The sequence below is a fragment of the Echinops telfairi genome, unplaced genomic scaffold (assembly GCF_000313985.2).
Source record: "Echinops telfairi isolate 266 unplaced genomic scaffold, ASM31398v2 ScPeMD7_7475;HRSCAF=8513, whole genome shotgun sequence".
Lineage (NCBI taxonomy): Eukaryota > Metazoa > Chordata > Mammalia > Afrosoricida > Tenrecidae > Echinops > Echinops telfairi.
In genome coordinates, this window is record NW_022111379.1 from 11,602,650 (window position 1) to 11,619,535 (window position 16,886).

Consider the following 16,886-nt stretch of genomic DNA (forward strand, 5'->3'; position numbering starts at 1 on the left):
ATGGCTTGTAGAAAAATATGAAGCCTCTGGGTTAGGATATACTGAACTATTCTGGTATCTGTTTTACATTTATTTGCCATGGCTAATTAGTACTACTTCTCTTCCATTTAATTTTATTTTTGGAGAGCCTGGGTACTTAATATAAACTATAACTCCAATAGGGTGGTTGTGAGTCAGCATTGACTCTATGACAGTGAGTTTGAGTATATTCAAAAGGAGCTCTGGGGTTAGCAGTACAAGGTCGGTGGTTCAAGCCCAACGGTTGCTCCACAGGAGAAAGATGAGTCAGTCTAACTCTGTATAGATTAATTGTCATTGTTGTAGGCTCCGACCCATAGTGATCTGTGCACAACAGAATGAAACACTGCCCGGTCCTGCACCGTCTGCACAATTGTTCCTATGCCTGAGCCCATTGATGCAGTCACTGTGTCCATCCATCTAGTTGAGGGCCTTCCTCTTTTTCGCTGCCCCTCTACTTTACCAAACATGATGTCCCTCTCCAGGGACTGGTCTCTTCTGACAATATGTCCAAAGTATGTAAGACGAAGCTTGCCATCCTTGCCTGTGAGAGCCAGTGCACAAGTCGAACTAGGGTGGAGAGGGGCATGGTTGCAATTGAGAAAACAGAATAGAGACAAAAGACATGATACACAGTTGGGGTGCAGGGGGCTCAAGGAGAAGAGACTCCAAGGCCTGGTTCTTCATTTGAGACAGGCTTTTATGCAGCTCTTATCACAGATCCTGCATTCCATGGCAAGGTCCCCCACAAAGGGTCTCTTGACAAGTATTGGAAGGCAGATAGACGCAATAATAGTGTAGCCAATTTGTCTGAGGCCTGGAGGAGAAGATGTTTCAGCGGTTCCCAGGAACGAGAGGGAAAGTGTCTACCTTATCTTTGGTGAAGGTCAGATCATGTCGTGCCTCAGCTCCCTGGGTTGAGCTGTCAGCTCCTTCCCCCGGGCCTTGCCTAAACCGTGGAGTGTGGTGGTCCTGTACTGGTTGAAGAAGGAAATGAGGTTCAGACTGTCCTGTAAATGCACTCTGTTACTCGGAAGCCCCGTATTCCTTTCCCAGAGCTCACTTCAAGACAGTCTGCTCCCACAGCCTCAAAGGAGCACTTTGCCTTACTTCTTCCAATACAGATTGTTGTTTTGGCAGTCCATGGTACTTTCAGTATTCTCCAGCACCACCAGTAAGTGTCTCACTTCTGTAAAGATTTACACCCTCAGAAACCCTAGGAGTAGTCTTATTCTGTCCAGTGGGGCAAAGCTGCTTAAACTGCTTCATCACCACATACGGGGTAACATAACCGAATGTAGGGGTGGTGAAAAATTTGGCCACAGTAAAATATTTCTTAATATATAATGACCGAAAAATAATTCACAATCACACACAAAGTGAATCTGCAGTGTTTCTCACACACAAAGTGAATCTGCAGTGTTTCTGGCAGTACTTGTACGTGTGACTTCACTGCAGCTTTGCTTCTGAACACAGAGCATGTGCTCTTAAGTCACCCCACCTCTCTCTGGGCAGCACCTCTCTCCCAAACCCTGTGCTTTATTTATAGTTAACTTAGTAATTTTCATTTCCACCTGCCTTTCCCATCACCTTCTGCTATCAAGTCAGTTCTAAAACAAGGGCAGGGCTTCTTAAACTGTCCACTTGAGTCCCTGGGTATATAAACGAGCTAAGCAAATCACACATGGTTTTGAAAGAGGTTCGGTTTTTGATAGTGTTGTGAAGGACACATTCTCACTCTGTGATGGTTTTTGTCTCTGAGCGCCGCCATGCTCTTTTTGGTGCTGCCTCTGCTGCTGTGCTTTTGCGTTGTCATAGCTTCTGACCCTGGCTGGAAGGGGTGCTGTGTGTGGGGAACATTGGGTCCAAAAGATGCCATCCACCCTTGGCTCTCCTTTCTACATGATAGTGAGATCCTCTCCTCTATTCTACTTCTAAGACGGCTCATTTTATACCCAGCCCATGGCAAAATTGACCAAGCTCTCCTTAGAGTTCCCAATGACAATAATTACCATGAACCTTGTTGACAGTCCCGCAACAGTCCCTCACAACTGAATCGTAATGCTTTCTGCATCTCGTTCTACCTTCTCCTCAGACCCAGCAGGAAGGGACGAAAGGCACTCAATTTGTAGGGCTCCACCCAGTCGCTGGGTGGGCATTCTGGAGATGCAGCCAGAAGCGCCACTGTATGAAGATCCATTTTTGTTGTGGTTGCATAATGTGTTAAAAAACTTTAAGGCTGGTATTTTTATGAATAAATTTGATTTAATTTATAGTGATGTAAAATGTTTTTTTTCTATAGGAGGCACACCCGATGGGTTCTTGTGGTAAATGAGCTGCTTGACCAAGGAGGGAAATCTAGAATGATGGTAAGTGGCCCATCCCCTAGAGGAGACACTCTTCCTGAGGTGTGGTTTGGTTTTTGGCCTGCTGCCTTGTCTTCCTTTTTTAATATCTGTGTTCACTTAATATTTTTTGTATTTTATTCCTACTGCTGAGAGTCCACCAGGAAAACACACGCCAGTTCAACAGCTTCTCCATGTATCATTCAGTGACACTGATGACATTTTCCAGTTGTACAACCATTCTCACCCTCCTTGTCTGAGTTGTTCCTCCCTATGAACAGAAACGCACTGTATGGCCCGCCCTCCACCCTCCACCCCCACCGCCCCAAGACCTCGGTCTCATCTTCGGAGTTGCTGTTGTCAGTTTGATTCCATGCAAATGTTTCTTTCTTATAAGAGCATACAACGCTCAAGGCAGGTTTGTGTTTACTGGTTTTCCATAGGGAAACCCTGGGGCGCCATGGCTGCGATCCACAAGGCCTGCAGTTGTTTTCCTACAGCCTTGGAAACTGAGGGGCCAGTGCTGCCCTGCCCTGTAGGGTCGCTATGACAGCATCAGTTCAATGGCAGTGAGTTTGTTTTCGTTTTCCGCAGTAGTACCTCGTTTGCATTTTCCTCTGCTCTGATTAAGGGTTCCACTTTTCCCAGCCTTGCCGACATTTATTATTTTGTTTGCTTGTTTGTTTATTTCACCTTAGCCATCCTCTTGGGAGTGAAATGGGATCACATTGTGGTTTTGATTTGCATTTATCTGATGGCTGTTAACACAACATACGTTCATGTGTTCAGTGACCATTTGAAAATCCTCTGGTGAAATGTCTATTCAAGCCCTTTGCTCGTTTTGTGATTGGTGTATTTGTCTTTTTATTATTAAGTTGTCAGGTTTTATTTGTTACCGTCTTAAAAGAAATGTAATATTACATACAAGGTACTTTCTGGACCACAGCAACATTGGCTGTGAAGCCCAACAATAATGTGAACAGGCACTGCTCAAGCTAACGTGTGGATTAAGGGCAAGAGTACAAATGGAAGCCAGTTTCTTTTATGCCACATTATTATAAAGCTATTAATCTATGCCAGTGCCCTTGCCTGTGTTTCTGTCTGGGGGCCCCATCAGCTCTAAAAGGAGCTGGATCTCAAGTCTGAGTCCAGGGGTGGGGTGGGGGCAATTTGGTTAAATTTTTCAGAAAGTTGGACATTTCTTCCTAAATCACCCCATTTAAAGGGGAGGAGGGAATGCAGTTATATGGGGAACCCAGGCTCCTTACATGTTTGGGTGATTGGGGTTGGGGGGGGGCACTGTTAAACAAGAGCTCTTTAAAGTGTTGAAAAGCAAGAATGTTACTTTAAGAATTAAGGTGCACCTGACACAAATCATGGTATTTTCAATCGCCTCAAACACGTGTGAAAGTTGGACGCTGAATAAGGAAGACCCCTGGAGAATCTCTACACTTGAATTATCCTTGATGAGCAAGAATGCTGAAGGTACTATGGACTGCCAAAAGGACAAACAGATCTGTCTTGGGAGAATGACAACCAGAGTGCTCCTTGGAAGGAAGGATGGTGGATTTGTGTCCTATATACTTTTGATTTGTTGTCAGGCGAGTACAGTGTCTGGGAAAGGAGAGGGGCAGTGACAAAGAGGAAGGCCCTTAGCAAGGTGGACTGACGGAGTGGCTGCACTGATGGGCTCCGGCACAGCGATGGTGAGGATGGTGCAGGAGCAGGCAGCGTTGTGATCTGTTGTGATCCGAACCGACTCAGTGGCACATCAACGTGAACCCAAAGCTGCTCTGGTTTCCCAGCATGGTGTTGCTGTCAGGTGGCTTCCCAGCAGCGAGCCTGTGAACTAGCAGGATCCAGATGAGTTTGTAAAGCCTCACTTGATTATCTTTATCACCTCTTCGCACCTAATATCTGTGGGGTTTAGTGTTTTTGCTAGGTAGAACTTTCTAAAGTCCTACCTGTGAGATACAGGACGACAGATCCCCTTTTGACTGGACTTTTTATTTTTTCTGAGGGAGCTCTGGAAGCATAGTGGGTTATGCATTGGGCTGCCAACTGCAAGGTCAGCAGTTCAAAACTACCAGCTGCTCCTTGGGAGAAAGATAAGGCTTTCTAGTCCTGTAAAGATTTATAGTGAGTCTGAATTGACTTGGTGGCAGTTTTTCTTTTAAAGCCACCCTAAGGAGACTAACAGAAGTGTATTACTGAGAGACCTTGTCTACAGCCACCCACTGATCACAGAGCTATGTTTAAACACTTATGAATTAGAACCCTAGCAGGAATATTTTTTGCCTTACCCTCATTTAAATACACTAGCACACACAGGTATTTAAGTTTTTCTTGGAACCATTGGGAGCATTTGAAGCTACGGAACACCTGCACCCCTAAATACTTTCGTGTGTCTTTCTTCAGAACAAGGGCATTCATTCTGTGTGACCACAGTTACTATTGCTATGTGTTGCCAATGAGCCCATTGTTGTGGCTTTTGTCACTATAGCTGACTGAAGATTTCCCTCATTTTTGTTGGCCCACATCTTTCCCAGCTGTGATGTCCTTTATTAGTGAGTGATCTTTCCTACCCACATATCCAAAGTGAGTGAGTCAAAGTCTCACTTTCATTGCTTTTGAGGTCCACGTTACAATGATCATAACAAGGGAAATCGGCATTTATACGCTCCTATTCCCAAATCCATGTTTTGTCGTCATCTCAGTAATTTATAGCTCATTTATAGCTCATTTTTCTCTCAGTCCATTTGATAGTTGATAGTTGTCACGTCTTTGTGGTCTTTAATCCACCTTTCTTTGTTTTTCTCGACTATGGCCATTTTGAAGACAGACTATTTGGCATTTATTTTGAAGAATGCTCTTCAATTTGGGCTTTGTTTCCCCTTGTCACATTTGTCTGCTTTAAGGTTTTGTTTTGAAATTAATAATTAATTTATGGGGTGATACCTTGAGGTTGTGCAAACATCCAGCAGTCACTCATTTTTTGCATTCCTATCAGGCAAGTGTTGGGCTGCTGACCACAAGGTTGGTGGTTCAAACCCACCAGCCACTCCTTAGGACAGGGTTAAGACTATCTGCCTCTTTAAAGATATATAGCTTCAGAAACCCTGTACAGGGTCACTGAGTTGGAATCTACTTAATGGTAGTGGGTTTATTCTTATATAACTATAGACTCGTGGATTTTTTCTCCACGTAGTTTTGTAATCTGTTACTGTCATCTTTTTGATGCTCACCTTGCCCCCCTTCATCCAGCCCCCTTTGCATCTCTTAGATCCTCATTATTCTGTGAGCATTTTTGTAATTCTGTTGTAACGAGCTAATAAGGTAGGTGTACCAGGCACTTTGCATGCCTTAATGTTTATCTCACCTTGTTGAACTGGCTAGGCCCTTCAGAACAATGTAGAATGGAAATGTGACAGTAGACATTCTGGTCTGCTATCTTTCAATATTACTCCATTAAATAGGACAGTTGCTATAGCTTTCTGATAATGTTTATCATGGATGGGTATGGAATTTTATTAGAACCCCGCTCTCCCCCATCTTTTGAGACAGTTTTTTGGTTTGTTGCCATAATTCTGTTACTGGTGAATTACATTCATTGTCTTGAAAATATTAATGTAGTTTTGCATTCCTGAAATAATGTCGCCTTGGTTGTAACGTTTTATCCTTTTTACATATTTCTGCACTTGATATGGAAAGATATATACCTAATAAGTAGGTCAAAAACAGATCGGATTTTTCTCTCTCTATTCTTAAAAATGATTGAACTATAACTTTCCTTGTTTGCATTGTTTTTGATAAGTTCTGATATTCAGACCCCTAGAAAACGAGTTGGGATGGACTCCTTCTGGTTTATCCTCTTTGGTTGGTGATTTTTTTTTTCCTTGTGGAATTGGGATCAACTCAGTGAGTGTATGTATGAAACTTAATGTGCTATGCAGGCCTTTGCCTTCTTCATGTGATCACTGTATTTCATGTTTTGAATCCATTGTGGTGGCTACTGGGTCAGCCCATCTCATCGAGCATTTCCTTTGGTTGGCTGACCTGTTTTCCCGGACATGGTGCCCTTATCCAGCAATTGGACCTTCTTGTTGACATGTTCAGAGTAAATGAGCCAATGCCTTGCCATCCTCACTTCTGAGAATCCTTCTGGTTGTATTTCTTCCAAGACTGATTTGTTTGTTGCTCTGGCAGTCCATCCTTTCAGTATGCCTCACCAGCAGCACTATTCAGACTCTGAAACTTGCTCCTAAGTGCAGAGTAGGTAAAGGGAACGTCGAAATGATGTAAGAGAGTGAACCAAAATTTCAAAGGGTGACTTGAGAAGAAAGATAAAGTATGATGAAATGTGCAAAGACTTGGATTTAGGCAAACCAAGAAGGAAGGACATGATCCTTTAGCTTAAGTATCTCTTAAGCTAAAATAACTGAAAATTCTTAACTTTAAGTTGCATTACTAAAGCATGATGATATGGACAAAAAGTTGAGGGACATGGGAAGCATTCAAAGAAAATGGAAGGAATACACAGAGTACCCAAAAGAACTGATCAACGGTCAGCCATTTTTATAGAAGAGTTTAATATAATTTACATTCTTACATAAGTAGGAGAATTCTAGGGACTCAATTGGGCCTGGCTTTTCTTCTGTGGGATTCAGTGTCTTTTAGTAGATACCAGATTTTAGTTTATTTCTATAGCAATTGGTAAATTGTGCCTTTCAAGGGATTCATCCAGTTCATCTAAATTTGCAAGTTTGTTGACCTAGTATCATTTATGATATCCTGTTAACTTTTTAATGTCAGTTGCTAGAACCAGTAGCGATGTCTTGTTTTTTTCCTCTTTGTATTGGTTATTTTTGTCTCTCCTGTTTTCTCCCCATCAACCAAAACACTTGTCATTGTGTAGATTCCAAATCCTGGTGACCTTGTGTGCAGAGAGTTAGTGTCTTGCTCCACAGGATTTTCAGAGTTACCCATGAAAGCAGGTAGCCAAGCTTTTTTCCATGGAGCCTCTGAGTAGCTTCCAACCACCAGCATTTCAGTTACTCATTGAGGGCTTAGCTGATTGGGCTGCCCAGACCGCTTTTCTTCCATTTTATTAGTGTTTACAAATAACCCATCTTTGGTTTTATTGATTTTTCTCTATCATATGTTCATTCTGTATTTTATTGATTTTGTTTTCTTGTTTCCTATTTCTTTGGATTTAGTATGCTACTTTTTGTAGCTTCTTGAAATAGACAATTTGATTGTTCATTTTTAGCCTTTTTTTTCTTCCCATAATCATGTTCTTTAATTGGTATAGGAAGAGTCCTTGTGGTGTAGTGGTTATGCATTAGGCAGCTAATCCCACAAGGTCAACAGTTCAAAATGACCAGCTGCTCTGCAAAAGAAAGATGAGGCTTTCTACTCCAGGAAAGAGTGACAGTCTCGGGAACCCCAGGGGGCAGTTGAAGTTGACTCAATGACAGTGAGTTTGTATGTGTTCTGGGGGCGAATCATATGGTAACTGTATATTTATAATTTTGAGGACCCCTTAAATGTTTAACAGTAGCTAACACAGCTTACATTTTAAAGAAGTGTCTTTTAAACAATATATGAAAGGATTTAAAAGCATTTGTAAAAAATTGGAATAAAAAAAAAAGAAAATGGAATTTTTTTGGAGCCCCTTATATTTCAGTCAATCTTCCATGTTGGTATTTTTTCCCCCTTCAATTTAGCCCATTCTCTTCACTGTTTCCTTCCTACTTCTTTCTGGATATTAAGCCTTTATCACATACTTTGTTCATTCTGTAGATTTCCTCTTTACTTTGTGGGTAAAGCTTTTTTTTTAATTAAAAAACCCTTTTATTGTAAATTTGGTGAAGGTTTATAGAGCAACCAGATCAGTTTTCTGCACCTTTTGTTTCATGTCATTACCATCCCCACAGTGTAACTGTTTCTTAGGGCCATTCCTCTTTCTTTTTCTAATGTTTCTGGACTTTACCCCTGAGTAAAGACTGGCCTTATGATCTCAAATGGTTGACTATTTTAGGATGTACACGCCTAGTTAGTGTTATTGTTTCCCTTATAGACCTTTCTATTGTTTGGCTAAAAATTGAGCCATCAGGGTAAGTTCAGTTCCCCACCTAAAGGGTGATAAGGGCTGCGGGCATGGGGGTTTCAACAGTCTACCCCAACCAGCAAAGTCTTTCTTCCCACGACTTTGAGTTTTGCTCTACACTTTTATCCCACTTTATCTAGTACCTTCAGATGTGATCCTTTTCCGGCAGTTGGTAGTGGTAGCTGGGCACCATCTAGTTCTTCAGGTGTCACCGTCATGGAGACTGATGTTACATGGTTCATTAGTTCATTGGACTAATTGTTTCGTTGTGCCTTCCATCTTTCCCCCTCTGGACAGGGAGAGAACATTAATTGCATCTTAGATTGTCACTCACGAGCTTTAGTAAAGTCCTTTGAAGCACAAAAGTTTTTAATTTTGATGAAGTCTTTTTTTGCCTTTTATTGTTCATGCTTTTGATGTCATGACCAGGAATTCACTGTCAAAAATTAGGTCCTAGAATAATGCCCCTGTTCTGTCTCCGAAGAGTTTTATGGTTTAGTTCATACATTTTGAGTTAATTTTTGTATATGGTGGAAGGTATGGTCTTCAACTCCATTCTTGTGCTCGTTGAGGTCCATTGGTCCCAGAATCATTTATTGAAAAGCTTATTCTTTTCCCATTGAATGGATTTGAGCTCCTTATAAAAAATCAGCCAACCATAGATGTGTGGGCTTATTTCTGGATTCTCAATTTTATTCCTGTGTTCTCTGCCTCTTCTTAGACCAGCACCGTACTTTTTCTTACTGTAGCTTCATTGTGCATTTTGCTGTTTGGGGCCTCCTACCATGCTTTTCAAAATTGTTTTGACCATTTGGAGTCCATATAAATAGGAAGATTGGCATTTCCATTTTCCATAAAGGTTGTTGTGATGTCAATAAGAATTGTGTTGATTTTGTAGATTGCTGTGGATAGTTTGCTATCTTAAATAATATTTCCCAGTCCATGCACACACAATTTATTTCCATTTATTTAGGTTTTCTTGAAGCAAAGTTTCATAATTTACAGTGTACAAATATTTTATTCCTAGGCGTTTTGTTCTCCTTGATTACTTTTGTAAATGGAATTCTTTGTGTTTTTTCCTTCCCCAAAGTGTGCATTGCTGGCATGTAAAAAGCCACATGAATTTTGTTGGTTGAGTTTATATTCTGGGCTGAATTAATTTCTTAGCTCAGTTGGCTTTTTTGTTGGAATCTGTGATTTTTCTATATACAGGATGATGCCATCTGTGAATTTTTACCCATATTTTATTGGGCGGAACTCAGCCACAGGACCCTCTATCTGCGAGAGAGTCTGGGAACTGTCTAGCTGTGTGCCTGGAGGAAATAAACGTGTGGTAGTCTGCGCCACAGGAGGCTGTAGCAGCGACCTGAGCCTGCGCTGATGATGACTTAGAACCAGGGTGGTAGTGAGTGTATGCTTTCAAGTCCTAGTTAGGAAACAGCATGTTAAAAGACTGTATTATTTAGGTTATAGACTACATTGCTATAACAAAGAAACCTCAAACATATAGCCATCAAGTTAATTCTAACTCACAGCAACCCTATAGGAGACAGTAGACTTGACCCCTCAATTTTCAAGGCTGTAAATCTTTATGGAGCTTCTTTTTTCCCAGGGAGCCAACAGGAGGCTTCTAACTGCTGGCCTTTTGGCAAGCAGCCAAATACTTAACCACTGTGCCAACAGCTCTCCTTGCTGCTATGAGAGAGAGCCCCAAATGTATGTCTTTCACGAAGGCTTTAAAAAGGTGTGACCTATCAGTAAGAGCTGACAAAGCTAGCAAAGGTTATTGGATAGGTTTCCAGCCCATTCTTCTGTAATGTTAGAGGAATTATGCCAGTTACATGGTTTCTCAAGTGAGTTTCATGATCTGGAAAAATATGAGGATAAGTAAAAAGGATTTCTACTAGGGTCCCATTCATAGATGCATAGATTCCCCCCACCCCCCCAAACAAAATGTGCTTAACCATGTCTCTGTGATTGGTGGATGGCTACAGACAAGATCTCTCAATAATAGACTTCTCTTAGTTTCATTAGCGTACCTCCAGAAAAATAAAAAGGGCCGATGCAAACACGACTTCCGAGGGATCAACTGGGCCTGTTAAATCAAGGCAGCTCAGAAGTTTATGGTGGCTTTGTTTAGGATTCCAAAGGGACAATTTTGATTGATTTTCTCATAGGACACAGGAAGACCAGGAGGAAGAATTTTTAAGAAAACTCCATTGGTGAGAAAAAGACCAGGGAACTTGTGCTAAGGCATCCTCTCCCCAGTCATGACAATACAACGAACTGCTTCTCTGAAAGCAACAGGGCCTGGCTGAGAGACTTTCATTGGGAAACCTTACCTTGCCCACTTGATCTTGCTCCTTCAATTTCTTTTTGTTTCCTAAATGTAAGGAACATTTCAAAAGAATATTATTAGAATTCCTCAGAGATGTCAAAACTGCCTTTGAGATGTGATGTCAATCAAGGAGCACAACATTCCTTGGGGGAAGGGTTAGAGAGATGGAAACACTGCCTTTAGAAGTGCGTGGACATAGATGGAAGATATGCCAAGTCACAGTAGCTTCACATTTTTATATTTTTGTTTCATAAAGGATTCTAAAATGTTGTAGTAATGCTTTTTACTTAATCTGGCACATGGGAAGTACTGTCATTCTTGGAAGAGTCGTGGTGTCGTAGTAGTTGGGTGTTTGGCTGTTGAGCTAAGGTGGTTAGTTCAAACCCAGCAGTTGCTCTTGGGAGAATGATATGGCAGCCTGCTTCTATAAATATCACAGCCTTGAACACCCTGTGGGCAGTTTCTGCTCTGGCTTATAGGGTCTCAATGAGTTGAAATCTACTTCATGGCTGTGGGGTGGTGTTTTGATCTTTAGCGTTCCAAAACTTTTAATGTGTTCTTGGTGTTCACTGACTAGGTAGCTTGTCTGCATAGTATCAAGAGTTTTAGTAGTGGGAATATTCATAGAAACACTCCTTACTGAATTATTCAGAAAACAGAAACCATTTAAAATATGATATGAAAATTTCATTTTATGGAAAAGCAATTTGGATGACGTTTGAAGAACTTTTCAAAGTGGAGACTTTTATTATGGGAGTGTAGACATAAATATTTAATTACTGATTCTCATAACTATTTTAAGATTATGAGCAAAGGTAAAAATATTTCTTTTTATTTTAATAATTTTATTGGGTCGCTTACAGATATTGTAACAATTCACAATTCCATTAGATCAAGCATAATTGTACAGTTACTGCCACCATCAATTTCAAAACATTTTCTTCTTGAACTCCTTGATATCAGCACCCCTTTATCCCCTTCCTACACCCAGGAACACTTATTATATATTGTTGTTATTGTGTTATGGTTTTTTTGTGTGTGTGCCATATCTTACATCAACCAGTGTATCCATTCACCTGTAAATCTGTTGTTCATTCCCCTCCAGTGGGGTTATACAGTCATCATTACTATCAGTTCCTCCTTCCCTCCTTCCCCCTGCCCATCTTCCTGTACCCTCAAGGAATCATTACTCTCGATACTATTTCTGAAGGGTTAGCTATCAAAAGTAGTTCTTTATATTTTTCTTTTGTTAGCTTAGGAAATAGCTAAGTTGAGAATTTCTTTTTATCAGCCTACAGAGCAAGTCTCAGAAATACACAGACTCTTTGGTGAACATTCTGAACCCTTGCTTTTTTAGATTACACACTACCAAGGACTCAAGTAGAAAGAAAATGTTCTGAAAGTAACAATGGCAGCATATGTACAAATGTGCTTGATACAATTGATATGTAGATTGTTATAAGAGCTGTAAGAGCCCCCAATAAAATAATTTTATTTAAAACAAAACACAAACAAAACTTTCATTCAAGTCTCGATGTTTACACCTTTTTTTCAAACCTTTAGTAGAAACCTCTGTAAAATCTTCATACAACACTAGGGGGCACACTGTGACTTGAGAAAAAAAATGTGCGCAATGTTTCATTCTGCAGGAAAAGAATCTAGATAGAAATACTGTTAGAAATAGACATTTATACTTGTATGAAGGCTCTCAGACTCGTTTATTGCATTTTTGATAATTAGTAGTTTAAAACTTCATTGTGCCTGAATTACTACTGACCTTAAAAAATCAGATTATTCAAAATTATTCCAATTACGGCTTTTTTAAATGGAAAGGAGTTCCTTTAGCATAGTACAGAAAAACATCTCTGCTTTGAATTGAAAAATGGACTTATAGTCAGGTGTTGTAATTGAATGAGTAGTTCTGATGGATTTGCATATGAAAATCCTTGAACTGATGGCTTTTTGTTTGAGAGAGAGTAGACTTAAGTACAAAATTTGATTTGCTAGGTCATATTAATGGTAAGACTGAAATGTTTATAGAAAAGAATATTACCAAAAAAAAGAATATTACCTTTGCAGTTGTCTGGTCTAGCATGACTATATTCTTATTATAGCTTGGCTTTTCATTTGTTTATTTCATTGCTTTAGGGGGTTCTTGAGGTAGAGAATAGTACATGAGATAGTGAATTTTATGAATGGCATGTGAGTCGAAGTTTCACCAAGGAGCATTCTGACTATTACTTCCAAGACAGATTTCTTTGTTCTCCTATAAGTAGCCCGTGGTACTTTCTTTCCATTGAGTTGCAATCCACAGTGACAGTGGTAGTCTCTGATCTTCGCTAAGTGCTTCCCATCTGCTTGGTTGTCAGCAAGTGAGGTTGTGTCACCTACACTTCACAGGTTGTTAATGATCCTTCCTTCAATCCTTATGCTGCATTCTTCTTTTTTTTTTTGTACAGTCCAACTTTTCAGATTATTTGCTCAGCATACAGACCGCATGGTTATGATGAAAAGATACGACGCTTATGCACACTTTACCCGATGTAAAACCATTCAGAATCCCCTTGTTTTATTTGAACTGCTGCCTCTTGGTCGGTGCACAGGTTTCACATGCGCATGATGGAATGTTTTGGGAACGTCTTTGGAGGTTCTAGCAGGGCAGCTACTCATATATCCTTGACTGATGGAGTGAGAGCTAGTACAGCCAAATCGCCCTCCCATCCAGATGGAATGTTTTGGAATTCCCATTCTCTGCAGTGTTATCAATAGTTTGTTCTAATCCCCACAGTTGAATGCCTTTTCAGATAAGTGGTGGTTCTCGTAAAAAAAGACCATTTCATGTAGCATTCACAGGGAGGCAATTTCCTTTGTTACTGGACCTGGCTGCCATGGGTCCACGGCCTGGGTGGGGCTGACTGTAAGGGAGTGTTGCTTTCAGGCATTGTGGCGCTTGGACAGATAAGGAATAACGTAATATATAGGTTACATACAGTAGTTTGATTGTATTTATTCTTGCAACTATTTATTCATATTTATTTTAATAAATCATTTTAATGGGGCTCTTACAGCCCTTATAACAATCCATACATCAGTTGTAACAAGCACATTTGTATATATGTTGCCATCATCATTTTCAAAATATTTTCTTTTTGTTTGAGCCCTTGATATAAGCTCCTCTTTTTTCCCTCCCTCCCCCACCCTCCTACCCTCATGAACCCCTTGATAAATGATAAATTATTATTATTTTCATATCTTACATTGCCCGCTGTCTCCCTTTGCTGCGTTACTGTTGTTTATCCCCCTGGGGATAAACAATCATTGTAGTTGGTTCCCCATGTCTCCCCCCACCCCCTCCCCATGGTATCGCTACTCCCATTACTGTTCCTGAGGGTTTATCTGTCCTGGATTCTGTGTGTTGAGAGCTCCTATCTGTACCAGTGTACATGCTCTGGTCTAGCCGGGTTTGTAAGGTAGAACTGAGGTCATGATAGTGGATGAGAGGAAGCATTAAAGAACTACTGGGGAGCAGCGGTTCTCAACCTGTGGGTTGCGACCCCTTTGGGGGGTTGAACGACCCTTTCACAGGGGTCGCCCGATTCCTAACAGTAGCAAAATTACAGTTATGAAGTAGCAACGGAATTAATTTTATGGTTGGGGGTTCACCACAACATGAATTAAAGGGTTGCAGCATTAAGAAGGTTGAGAACCACTGTACTAGAGGAATGTTGTGTGTGCCATTGGTGCTATGCAGCACCCTGGCTGACTCGTTCCTTCCTTGTGACCCTTCTGTGAGGGGATATCCAATTGTCTACAGATGGGCTTTAATGGGACTCCACTCCAACCCCCATCATTCACATCAATATGATTGTTTGGTTTGGGTCTTGTGATGCCTGATACTTGATCCCATCAACACCTCGTGATCACATGAGTTGTGTGTTTCTCCCATATGAGCTTTGTTGCTTCTCTGCTAGATGGCTGCTTGTTTAACTTCAAGTTTTTAAGACTCCAAATGCTTATCTTTTATTAGCCGGGCACCATCAACTTTCTTCACCATGTTTGCTTATGCATTTTAACTTAAGCGATTATGGTAGGAAGGTGTGCATCACAAAATATACCAGGTTATTAGAACAAAGTGTTCTTGCATTGTGGGAGTACTTGAGTAGAGACCAGTCCCTGTCTGCTACATTAATATGTAACATTTAAATATATGTAAATGTATTTATATCCCTATTGTTATATATTATATCAACATATAACAATATATTAATATTGTTATATATTATATATAGACTTATATCCCTATTGTTATATATTAATGTATTTACATATGTGCATGACTATATTTTTACCTCTATAAATGTCTTTTGCCTCCTTGTTCTTTATTTCTTTTTACTTTCCTTCTGCCCCACTGTCATGTTCAACCTTCATTTTACTCTCAGTACTTTCTCTTGGCTACATGGCACTTGATCACACCCCCATCAGGCATTCTATTCCCTCCTTGCCATCAATTTTAGATCTCTTATTGTTCCCTTGTCCCTGGGTTTGCAACAATTTATTTTTAAAGTTGCCAAATTTCGTCTTTTTAGGCCTAAGGAAGATCTGTGATTTACTCTTTGTGTATCCTTCTTCCGAATCTCAAGTTCATGCTGTTTTCTTCCAGAGAAATTTGAAATATAATGAAGTTGCCTGGCAGATTGTGTGTAGTCTGGGTTGACGGGAGAAACAAATTCAGGGAGACTTATATGTGTATGAGAAAAAGCTTTATGTACAAGAACAATCGAATATTGAGAAAACATCCCAGCCCAGTCTAGATCACGTCCATAAGTCCGATATTATTCATATGTCCAATACCAATCTATAAATTCCTCTTCAGACTCACGTAATACATGCAATGATGTCGAATGCAGGAAGATCACAGGCCAGTGGGTGGAAAGTCTTGTGGATCCAGTGGCAGTAGAAGCATCTCAGCACTGGCAGGGGTCTTCACCTGGCTCCTCCAGCTCCCGGGCTCTGGCTGCATCAGCTTAGCTCTTTTTTGCTCGTTGTCAGTAATGTTTCGCAGAGAGTGAGCTTGTGTCCCACCTCCAGCAAGCTGTTTATCTCCTTAGCGCCTCCAAATGAGGTCATCAAGCTGCGACCTCATTGACAGACTAAACTCCACCCCTTCACTCTTAAGTCTCAAATTGGCAACAGGTTATGTAACTACCACAGATAGCTTATGTGTGCTGACTGAAGATAACTGAAGAGATCTCCTCTCTTCTGTACACAGGCTTCATCCCAGCGCTCCAACAGTCATGACAAAGTAAGGAGAATAGTTGCCGAGGAGGGCCGGACAGCAAGAAACTTAATAGCTTGGAGCGTACCACTGGAAAGCAAAGATGATGATGGTATGTAATTAAAAAGTTAGTTGCATTTTTAATATAAATTAGAAGAATATGCTTAGTCCCGAGCAGTAGATATGCTATGAAAACTATTTATGATTAGAGCTCGTGGGAAAAATGAGTAGGTGTTAAAGAAGATGAACATTTTTTTTATTGCTTTCTTATTTTACCAAATATACAAATGGCTTCATAGAAATGTTACTGTTAGTTCAGCTATTTCTGGTTGGAAAGAAGTTGGATATATCATGTTATTATGAATGGAAGATAAGTATTATATTTTTTAACTTAAGATTAAATTTCTTTTCTTATATTAAATTCTCACTCTGAAAATAAAAGGTAATTATATTTCTTTAGTTCCCATCATTGTTATTTGGACTAGAAAAAAAAAAATCTCTTAAGTCCCCTCCCCTTGGTTACTAGGGGCAGCATAGTACACGGTTCTGGGATCTAGAAGACTGGATAGTGAGTAAAAAAAAAAACTATGCCAAGAGTCTTCACTTTAAAATTTCTAAAGACTTGCAGAATATTTTTCTATTGTGTTTGTCTGACTTCTTAGGATTCGATTCAGACATGTGTTTTCAGTACAGATCCCAGGAAAGAAGTGATGAGTCCTTTCCACCAGAAGAAGTATATGATGCTAGTAGAGTGCCAGCTTTAATCATCTGGTAAAGGTGTCTGCCAAGCTTCTCTACTGT

General features: G+C 40.3%; 1 long non-coding RNA gene across 1 annotated transcript in view; it reads left to right on the forward strand.

Moving 5' to 3' along the window:
* LOC123521192 overlaps positions 1 to 16,192 on the forward strand; it is a 19,806-nt gene extending 3,614 nt beyond the window's left edge. Inside the window, exons 3-4 of the long non-coding RNA XR_006679663.1 lie at positions 2,321 to 2,387; positions 16,080 to 16,192. This is a non-coding gene — a long non-coding RNA (uncharacterized LOC123521192). The remainder of the gene's footprint in view (positions 1 to 2,320; positions 2,388 to 16,079) is intronic.
* The last annotated feature ends 694 nt before the right edge of the window (positions 16,193 to 16,886 follow it).